The following is an 11,046-nucleotide window of genomic DNA, read 5'->3' as shown; positions in this document are numbered from 1 at the left end:
CTTCAAATAAAATAAAATACAATTGTATTTGTCACATGCGCCGAATACAACAGGTGTAGACCTTACAGTGAAATGCTTACTTACAAGCCCTTAATTAACCAACAATGTTAAGTAAAAAATAGATAAATATAAAATAAAAGTAACAAATAATTAAAGAGCATCAGTAAAATAACTATAGCGAGTCTATATACAGGGGGTACCTGTACAGAGTCAATGTGCGGGGGGCACCGGTTAGTTGAGGTAATGGAGGTAATATGTAAATGTAGGTAGAGTTCAAGTGACTATGCATAGATAATAAACAGAGAGTAGCAGCAGCGTAAAAGGGGGGGGGGGGGGATGCAAATAGTCTGGGTAGCCATATTATTAGCTGTTCAGGAAGTGACGCAACCAGTCAGGATGCTCTCGATGGTGCAGCTGTAGAACTTTTTGAGGATCTGAGGAACCATAACAAATCTTTTCATTCTCCTGAAGGGGCATAGGCTTTGTCGTGCCCTCTTCACGACTGTCTTGGTGTGTTCGGACCATGATAGTTTGTTGGTGATGTGGACACCAAGGAACTTGAAGCTCTCAACTTGAGGCTGTAATTGCCACCAAAGGTGCTTCAACAAAGTCCTGAGCAATGGGTCTGAATACTTATGTAAATATAATAGTTCCGTTTTTTTATTTTTTATAAATTTGCAAACATTTTTAAAAACCTGTTTTTACTTTGTCATTATGGGGTATTGTGTGCAGATCGATGAAGGAAAAAAAACTATTTCATACATTTTTGAATAAACCTTATATTTTTTTGAAAAAGTCAAGAGGTCTGAATACTTTCCTAAGGCACTGTATCTATTTTTCTCTCTGTCTGCCTCCCCTCGCTCTGTCAGCCTCCCTTACTCTGTCTTTCTCCCCTCTCTCTGTCTGCCTCCCCTCTCTCTGTCTGCCTCCTGCTCTCTCTGTCTGCCTCCCCCTCTCTCTGTCTGCCTCCCCTCTCTCTGTCTGCCTCCCCTCTCTCTGTCTGCCTCCCCCCTCTGTCTGCCTCCCCCTCTCTGTCTGCCTCCCCCTCTCTCTGTCTGCCTCCCCTCTCTCTGTCTGCCTCCCTCTCTCTGTCTGCCTCCCCCTCTCTGTCTGCCTCCCCCTCTCTCTGTCTCCCTCCCCTCTCTCTGTCTCCCTCCCCTCTCTCTGTCTCCCTCCCCTCTCTCTGTCTGCCTCCCCTCTCTCTGTCTCCCTCCCCTCTCTCTGTCTCCCTCCCCTCTCTCTGTCTGCCTCCCCTCTCTCTGTCTTTTCTCCCCTCTCTATTATCTCTCCCCCTCCCTTCTCAATTTCGATTTCAATTTCAATTTAAGGTGCTTTATTGGCATGGGAAACATATGTTTACATTGCCAAAGCAAGTGAAATAGATAATACACAAAGGTGAAATTAACAGTAAACGTTACACTCACAAAAGTTCCAAAAGAATAAAGACATTTCAAATATCATATTATGTGCAACAAGTAAAAGTACAAAGGGTCAAATAAATAAACATAAATATGGGTTGTATTTACAATGGTGTTTGTTCTTCACTGGTTGCCTTTTTCTTGTGGCAACAGGTCACAAATCTTGCGGCTGTGACGGCACATTGTGGTATTTCACCCAGTAGATATGGCAGTCTCTCTGCCATATCTACCTTCACTCTTTAACCCTCTTCCCTCTCTCTCCCTCTCGCTTTCCTTCTTCCAAACACTCCTCTCGCTTTCCTTCTTCCAAACACTCCTCTCGCTTTCCCTCTAACCTCTTCCAAACTCTCCTCTCTCTTTCCCTCTAACCTCTTCCAAACACTCCTCTCTCTTTCCCTCTAATCTCTTCCAAACACTCCTCTCTTTCCCTCTAACCTCTTCCAAACTCTCCTCTCTCTTTCCCTCTAACCTCTTCCAAACTCTCCTCTCGCTTTCCCTCTAACCTCTTCCAAACTCTCCTCTCTCTTTCCCTCTAACCTCTTCCAAACTCTCCTCTCTCTTTCCCTCTAACCTCTTCCAAACTCTCCTCTCGCTTTCCCTCTAACCTCTTCCAAACTCTCCTCTCTCTTTCCCTCTAACCTCTTCCAAACTCTCCTCTCGCTTTCTCTCTAACCTCTTCCAAACACTCCTCTCTTTCCCTCTAACCTCTTCCAAACTCTCCTCTCTCTTTCCCTCTAACCTCTTCCAAACTCTCCTCTCGCTTTCCCTCTAACCTCTTCCAAACTCTCCTCTCTCTTTCCCTCTAACCTCTTCCAAACTCTCCTCTCTCTTTCCCTCTAACCTCTTCCAAACACTCCTCTCTCTTTCCCTCTAACCTCTTCCAAACTCTCCTCTCTCTTTCCCTCTAACCTCTTCCAAACTCTCCTCTCGCTTTCCCTCTAACCTCTTCCAAACTCTCCTCTCTCTTTCCCTCTAACCTCTTCCAAACTCTCCTCTCGCTTTCCCTCTAACCTCTTCCAAACTCTCCTCTCTCTTTCTCTCTAACCTTTTCCAAACTCTCCTCTCGCTTTCCCTCTAACCTCTTCCAAACTCTCCTCTCGCTTTCCCTCTAACCTCTTCCAAACTCTCCTCTCTCTTTCCCTCTAACCTCTTCCAAACTCTCCTCTCTCTTTCCCTCTAACCTCTTCCAAACTCTCCTCTTGCTTTCCCTCTAACCTCTTCCAAACTCTCCTCTCTCTTTCCCTCTAACCTCTTCCAAACTCTCCTCTCTCTTTCTCTCTAACCTCTTCCAAACTCTCCTCTCAGTGCAAATGTTCAGATTAACAAGCGCAACCACCCTCAATAAACATCTCACTGTCTATTTAACACTTGATGCTCCTGCTCCCTCATACTTTCAACACACACACACACACACACACACACACACACACACACACACACACACACACACACTCCCCCGTCCTCCAGCCCCAGTGTTGACACAACACAGCCACACCTGGGGGGAAGTGAGCTCAGCAGAGTAGCCAGAGAAGGGGGCCGCCCAGACCTCTCCCTATATTGCTTTGCTGGAGCTGGGTCAGATACTGTATATACAGGTCTGGCAATTCACCTCATAACATCTAGAAGCTTCCAAACACAAACAGATTCAGGCATCAGCTGCTGAGACGATTAGCATTGAAAAAAGTACTAGTGGCGATTGGTTAAACTGAGTCACTAGATGTTTTGAAAACAAGTTGATAATATAAATAGAATGTAATTGTCTTGGCACAGTTGGTGCACATACGGCAGAAATGTTGATTCTTAGTCTTAAACTTTGATTGGCAAACGGTGTCCTCATGTCAACAGAGCAGTACCTGAACCCCCAACCAGGTAAAAAACATGTCTTTGTTGTGGTGTGTCCTCACGTCAACAGATGTATTTATTTTTGTTCATGATGACATCAGGGCATTCATGAAATACATCATATTCTGGTGGTTTTCTGGTTGAAATTACATCCCATTACCAGATTACAACCAGGCCCCTAAAATACACCTGACAAAGTCACAGAAGATGTTTAAACAATTATAGGGCTACTGTCGTTTTAGCCACATAATTAAATAGAACAATCAAATCAAATGTCATTTGTCACATGCGCCGAACACAACAGGGGTAGACCTTACAGTGAAATGCTTACTTACAAGCCCTTAACCAACAACGCAGTTTTAACAAACATATAACAATATAATTAATATTATGTTAATTGTTAGTAATTCATTAATAGTCATTAAATAAATACACATACTGTACAGCTGCATAATTGAAGACTTCAGCAGGCTTATCAAATTAGGCTCAGCCTCTCCTTATTAGCTTACAGCGTGGCAGATATTCACCCAGGTGAAGACGTCACTGTTAACGAGGGTTCCGGACTAGCTGCCATGCTTGACACCTCCCAAATTAGGACCCAGTCCAGGTTTCCATTGGCTACTTTAACAATTTAATCTTGGCCTTGTTTTTTCTTTCCTCTCTCTCTCTCTCCTCTGACCATCTCTCCATTTTACCCCATTCAGTTGGCTAATAATGGAACCTGCCTATGACAGGCTATTGTTTTAACTTATACTGTGATAGAAATGAGTCACAAGCTGTTTTCTAATTAAAGTAGTCTGACACAAGTGTGTTTAAATATATATATATATATATATATATTAGATTCTTCATATATTAAATTCCCCCCCATCTTTGTGACCAAGATGTTAAACGGTAGGCCTAATAATTGTTTATTTAGTAGGTATAACCACCATGGTGGATGCAAAACAAAGCAACATACAGGTTGTGTGGTTGTGAATTCTTTACAACTTTAATTGAATAGCATTTATGTTTTTTTATTGAATCTTTATTTAACTAGGCAAGTCAGTTAAGGACACACTCTTATTTACAATGACGGCCTACACCAGCCAAACCCTGAAGACGCTGCGCCGTCGTATGGGACTCCCAATCACGGCCAGCTGTGATACAGCCTGGAATCGAACCAGGGTGTCTGTAGTGACTCCTCAAGCACTGCGAGTCAGTGCCTTAGACCGCTGCGACACTCGGGAGCATGTATAGGTTTTTAACGCATGTATAGGTCTAAATGCTTAGGCTATAAATTAAAGTTATTAGGTCTATAAAATATGATCTGAATCTCGGAATAATAAAACACTGATGCGTATTTAGGTTTATGTTTTAATCAAGGAGGTCAAATGAATGTCTAGGAGGAGACCAAATACAAGTGTGATTTTGCAATTAAATGTTAGAACTAACAGGGAGTTAAATGATCCAAATACAAAAGGTTAGGGGAAAACATATTAGCAGACTGTTGTGGGAAAGGTGTAGCATAGGACATCAGACATCGATAGATTTGATCAGACAGACGATTTGCGCGACTTCATTGTTGACATCGCACCTGGCGCACCGTGCGCCGAGACATTGTGTTGTTGTCAGCGCAGGAATAAAGTGGTGTTGTTCCCCTTTCATTTTCTGAGCACGGTAGAAAATGGAGGAAGACGGAACTGACCACTCTGAGGGGGCAGACACAGACCGACAGAGACACACACACACAATAACCGAGAGACGGGCAAAGCATATCAGCAGTTCGGTTTGGCATTTCAGCTTCATTCAGCACCAAATGAAAACACTTGACGCCACACTTTCAACTCAACTCAAGAAGCGCCTGCGGACGGATCAGATTAATATTGCATATCGCTACAACACGTTGAGTCTGAAACCTGAACTCTCCCTCTCTTGTCTGGTAGCCTACTCTAGGGTTGGGTGTTGACGCAGCAGAAATTTCCAGCTGGAGAAATCCCCCTTTCAGAGGTTAACCGAGGGAAGAAGTAGGGGGAGAAGGGGTGGGGGGTTTAAACCCTTGCCTGCCAAACTGCCAGCATTTCATTTTAAAGGCTCAGGGCAGTCAAAAACGTGATTTCTTAAGTTTTATATATATTTCCACACTATGAGGTTGCAATAATACTGTGAACTTGTAAAACATAATGATAACGCCATTTTAGTGTAAGCCTGTTTGAAAAGTCCACTGAAATGTCAGCCTGTTTTGGTGGGATGGAGTTTTGACCTGCCTGGCATCATCACCAAGCAGTAAAAGTTAATAGACCAATAACAAAGACTGTTTCAAACCTCTCTGCCAATAACAGCTCATTTTCAGTTTACATATCCCTCCCATTAACCTCGTCCAATTAGGGCCCTCAATCAGACTACTTCCAGACTGTCCTAGCAAAATTCGTGCTTAAGAAATTGCTCTTTGCTGAGAAGCTAATTTTTATAGATGTTTTAAATAAATAAATATAAAATAAAAGTACGTTACTTAATTGTTACCCAGAAATGATTTGATATTGCGATAAAAACGGCTGCACTGTGCCTTTAAATCCCCCGACCGACCGCAGAGAACGATATACAACGAAGGCATCACGATCAGTGACAGCTCACTGCGTGAAAATCTCGTAAAGACCTAGAATATTGGGGTCAACACGTTGACAGTTAACTCAACATTCGCGGGTTAACAAATACAGTCAGGGAAAGAGGGGTTCCTTTACAGTGAAAACAAATAACCTATGATTAGAGCGTTTTATTCTGCAAATAAATGTGCCTTTAGCCTATATCGTGTTTTCCCAATCTCATGCAAGTGCACAATTATCCTACATTAGCAAATGACTGCATCTCATAATGACAACAACAAGAAACATTCACGCAAGTGGACATTTGGCTTGTCGGTTAGCTCGGCAAAATGAAACAGGTAGGCGGACTACTTTTAGCATGACGCTTAAATGCATCGCACCGAAGAACTGTCAAAATACACTTGTGCGGTCCGTGACATGATACCAACACACCGATAACCACCCGTTATTAACCGTAAAACCACGATACACCGCTTCAACTTGTCACATGCATTCTGAAGAGTTACATTGTTCTATGGTTATAACGTGTGCGCAAGCACGCTCTCTATCTGAACGTAAAACTATTATGAAAATGACATTGTTGTAAAATGAAGCACATAGTCTGAACCTTGAGACAGCGTCTCCGTATAAAATCAGCAGATTTTAAAATACATACATTGACACTAGGCAATTGAATAGAAACGGAAGGGCTGATGAAGGAAAAGCAGTGAAAGAGCATGGCAGACATACCTGTTAACCCATGGGGTCTGGGATAGACGCGGTGTCGATTCTTTGGAGTCCAATCCGATGTGACAGCGTGAGAGATAAAGAAAGGGGAATGTTCAGAAGAACATAGTATTATCTTCTTTCATCACCTACGCTTTTTGTGTCTCTTTAAGTGTTATTCCCCTGTTTTCTCCCCCTCTCTCCCTGTCTCAGCCAGCCTTTTTTCTCTCTTTCACTCCCCTGCTTTTCCGTGTTTGGTATCAGGAACCAGGCTCCCCCTCTGTGTCTGTCTGTCTCTCTCTCCCCCTCTCTCTTTCGCTCTCTTTCTCCAGGGCGCTCTCTCCCTCGCACTGTCCCCCCGTATCTCCCTGTCTTTGGGCAGACTCAGGAAATGAGGCAACATGAACACACACGCCGTTCCATCAGCGACCAACCCCCAGACACTCTCTATCTGACAGCTCAAAGAAATATTAGTGTCATTATTGCAATTGAGTAGCACGATGTGAAATCATAAAATAAATACAATTGTCGGGTATTTGTCTGTGTGTGCAGTGTGTCATGAAAACAATATCATGAAGTGTTAAACATTCTTATTCTTATGCTAAACTGGGTTGTCTTATGGACAAGACAACCAATTGAAATTGACTTGTGTGTGTGTGTAAGGTGTAAAGTACCGCGCTATAATATACCTAACATGTATTGTTGTAGTATATCTTCAGCATATCATAGGATTTTGTGAAAGAAAGAAACATATACTGCTGCAAAGGAGTGACCCATCTCATGGTAATACAGTTTATGAAGGACGTTTCCTATTTAAAAGGAATGTCTCAGTGTAGCTATTAGCCTACACAGAGAAGTATGCGCTTGTCTATACATTTATGCATGACACTGGGGTTCTGAACATGAGTGCATCTGCTGTGGGTGTTGGTGAGAACAGAAGACAAGCTTTGTCCGCCGTGTAGTTTGAATGAAAGGCAAGGACCAAGCTACACCCTCTTGTGGTAAAACAGGCAAACTATCCATCAATCAGACAGAAGGTAAAGGAATACTGACATTCACGTTGGACAACCCTTCAAAACAAAATACTTTTTTTTCATTGTTTCATCCATCTTTCAGACAACGACACTCCAGTAAAATCCCTGAAATAATAGCATAGTTATTAATAAGGACTAACACATGAATAACACCAACATTGACATCATGTCAATTGTAGATGATGTACGTTTTTAAATTCAATGTCTGTCTCAATCAGATGAGATTCCTTCATGCCGGTGTCATTTCAGTGCCCTTACCAAAGTCTGTCTCATTTGCTAAATCTGATATCAGACATAAACAGACAGAGCACTTCTCATCTTCTCAGTATGAGGTCCTGGCTGTTTAGGGGAAGTAGGGAGAGTTGGAGGACAGGACAGCTTGGCGTGTGTTACGTCAGGGAGAGAAATGGTTGCAAGGTGTTTGTTTTTAGGGGAAGTGTGTGTTTGTGTGTGTGTTGGATGTGTATGGAGGAAGTAGGGAGATGAGAGAGAGTGTGTTTCTGTGTGTGTGTGCGTGTGTGTGTGTGTGTGTGTGTGTGTGTGTGTGTGTGTGTGTGTGTGTGAGAGAGAGAGAGAGAGAGAGAGAGAGATCGAGAGAAAGGGAAAGTGGATACCTAGACAGTTGTACAACTGAACGCCTTCAACTGAAATGTGTCTTCCCCATTTAACCCAACCCCTCTGAATCAGAGAGGTGCAGGGGGCTGCTTTAATCAACATCCACGTCTTCGGCCCCTGGGGAACAGTGGGTTAACTGCCTTGCTCAGGGGCAGAACGACGAGTGTGTGTGTCTTTATGAGTGATGATAGGGAATAGAAGTGTGAGAGTGATGATAGGGAATAGAAGTGTGAGAGTGATGATAGGGAATAGAAGTGTGAGAGTGATGATAGGGAATATGAGTGTGAGAGTGATGATAGGGAATATGAGTGATGATAGGGAATAGAAGTGTGAGAGTGATGATAGGGAATAGAAGTGTGAGAGTGATGATAGGGAATAGAATTGTATGAGTGATGATAGGGAATAGAAGTGTGAGAGTGATGATAGGGAATAGAAGTGTGAGAGTGATGATAGGGAATATGAGTGATGATAGGGAATAGAAGTGTGAGAGTGATGATAGGGAATAGAAGTGTGAGAGTGATGATAGGGAATAGAAGTGTGAGAGTGATGATAGGGAATATGAGTGATGATAGGGAATAGAAGTGTGAGAGTGATGATAGGGAATATGAGTGATGATAGGGAATAGAAGTGTGAGAGTGATGATAGGGAATATGAGTGATGATAGGGAATAGAAGTGTGAGAGTGATGATAGGGAATAGAAGTGTGAGAGTGATGATATGGAATATGAGGGATGATAGGGAATAGAAGTGTGAGAGTGATGATAGGGAATAGAAGTGTGAGAGTGATGATATGGAATATGAGGGATGATAGGGAATAGAAGTGTGAGAGTGATGATAGGGAATATGAAGGATGATAGGGAATATGAGGGATGATAGGGAATAAAAGTGTGAGAGTGATGATAGGGAATATGAGTGATGATAGGGAATAGAAGTGTGAGAGTGATGATAGGGAATAGAAGTGTGAGAGTGATGATAGGGAATATGAGGGATGATAGAGAATAGAAGTGTGAGAGTGATGATAGGGAATATGAGTGACGATAGGGAATATGAGGGATGATAGGGAATAGAAGTGTGAGAGTGATGATAGGGAATAGAAGTGTGAGAGTGATGATAGGGAATATGAGGGATGATAGAGAATAGGATTGTGTGAGGGGTGTGTAGGAAGCACTCTTCATTGGGCTGGGAGCCGAGGGCCAGATCAGGAGGATGTCGGGCAATGTGGATTAAGCCTGTGGGTCTGTAATTCCCAGACACACACAGCCTCTCTCTTTATTTTTCTCTCTCCCTCTTTTCCTCCCTCTCTCTCTCTCTCTCTCTCTGTCTCTCTCTCTCTCTCTCTCTCTCTCTTTCTCTCCTATCCCTCTGGTTGGTCAGTGTAATGCTGGTGTGTAGCAGCTGTGGCTGCAAAACCAATCCCTGCCAGGAACAAGCTGCTTTCCTCAAAGCTCCACGGCCTCATGCTAACGTGGCTGCTCCAATCCTCCTGACACGACAAGCCTGACCCTCCCTACCCTAACCCTCTCCCTCTCTGGCCTTCTCTCTATCATTCTATCTCTGTCTCTCTCTGTCTCACTTTATATCTCTCTCTACAACACACACACCTGCCTCTCCCCACTTCCCCTAAAAACAAACAACTCGCCCGCTAATGCTTGCAACCATTTCTCTCACTGACGTAACCCAGTCCAGGCTGTCCTGTCCTCCAACTCTCTTTCTGTCTCTCTTTCCGTCTGCCCTCCCTCTCCCCCTCTCTCTCCTAGTTGTGATTAGGTTTCATTAGCTCACTTACACGTTAATTCAGTCAAATGGCGAACACTAAGCTTTCTTCTAGGAGGGAGGTTATATAGTGGAGTTGTTTTGTCTTTTAACGTTATTATTCAATTGGAGCATGTTCCAAAAAATACTGAACATGGACGTGTGTCTGTGTGAGTGTGTGTGTGTGTGTGTGAGAGTGTTTTAGTAGGAGTCAGCATGTGCGGAGTGCACACATTACCCCTAGGAGACTGCAGACCTGGTGCCTCTTTACCACCAGTTACAAATATTACTTTTCTTTTGATAAACGAGAGCTAGCATGTTGTTGCCACTTCAAAACGTTGTTATTGAAGCCTGAAGAACACACATTAAAAAAAAAAGATGTAAATAAGAGGAACACGCATCATATCCAGTGCAGGAAGTGAGCCCGGGCCTCCTCGCGATGACTTGTGTTTGAACCACGACAAAGGGAGGAGGTACATAAACGCTAATCTGGAAAACTTTTTGAAGTGGAACATTAATTGCTCCTCCGGTTAGCCCCCCTGCTGCGGAACTCAGCAACGGAACTGATCACGCCAAATAAAACGGCACAGAAAATAGACAACTGTCATAAAAATAGCACAGGACAGTTTCAAAGCCCCATCCACTACCCTTCACTATCAATTTAGCATGGAGTACAGCTGTGTCTGAGCCATCCTAGAGAGACTTGTATGCAAAGCGAAGCCTGGCGCTGAAAGAGGTCTATCTCTACCAGGTGCAGCCAGAAGAGAATGGAGCAGGCTCCAGGTGTATTTAGAACTACTGTACAGTATGTATAAAGGTGCTGCTCAACGATAATGACGTCTAACAATAATGACGTCTAACAATAATGACATCTGACAAAAGCAAAAGTCGGTCCTCTTTCAAGCCACCTTCCCTTGGACAACAACCAACAAACAGAAGGGACGACCAGACCAGTGTGGGGAACTGTGAAGGAGGGAATGAAAGAAAGGAGGGGGGGATAAAAAGAAAAGAGTGGTCAGGGAGGGGGGTTTGGGAATGCACAAAGACAGTGACAGACATAAATGGGGAAAAGACACATAGATATAGAGAGAATCTAGAA

The 11,046-nt window shown here is 43.3% G+C and overlaps 1 protein-coding gene across 2 annotated transcripts in view; it reads right to left on the bottom strand.

Moving 5' to 3' along the window:
• The window catches only part of LOC106566585 (zinc finger and BTB domain-containing protein 46), a 122,044-nt gene extending 115,043 nt beyond the window's left edge, over positions 1 to 7,001 (bottom strand). The window contains exon 1 of one of the 2 annotated variants that reach the window (XM_014134725.3): positions 6,572 to 7,001. The gene's annotated coding sequence lies outside the window, so the exon portion shown is untranslated. The remainder of the gene's footprint in view (positions 1 to 6,571) is intronic. The other variant, XM_014134726.3, reaches the window with a different exon arrangement.
• Positions 7,002 to 11,046: the final 4,045 nt, after the last annotated feature.

Source organism: Salmo salar, chromosome 13 (genome assembly GCF_965601325.2).
Source record: "Salmo salar chromosome 13, fSalSal1, whole genome shotgun sequence".
Lineage (NCBI taxonomy): Eukaryota > Metazoa > Chordata > Actinopteri > Salmoniformes > Salmonidae > Salmo > Salmo salar.
The sequence above is the reverse complement of the archived record's forward strand: the minus strand, read 5'-3'. Positions and strand labels throughout refer to the sequence as shown.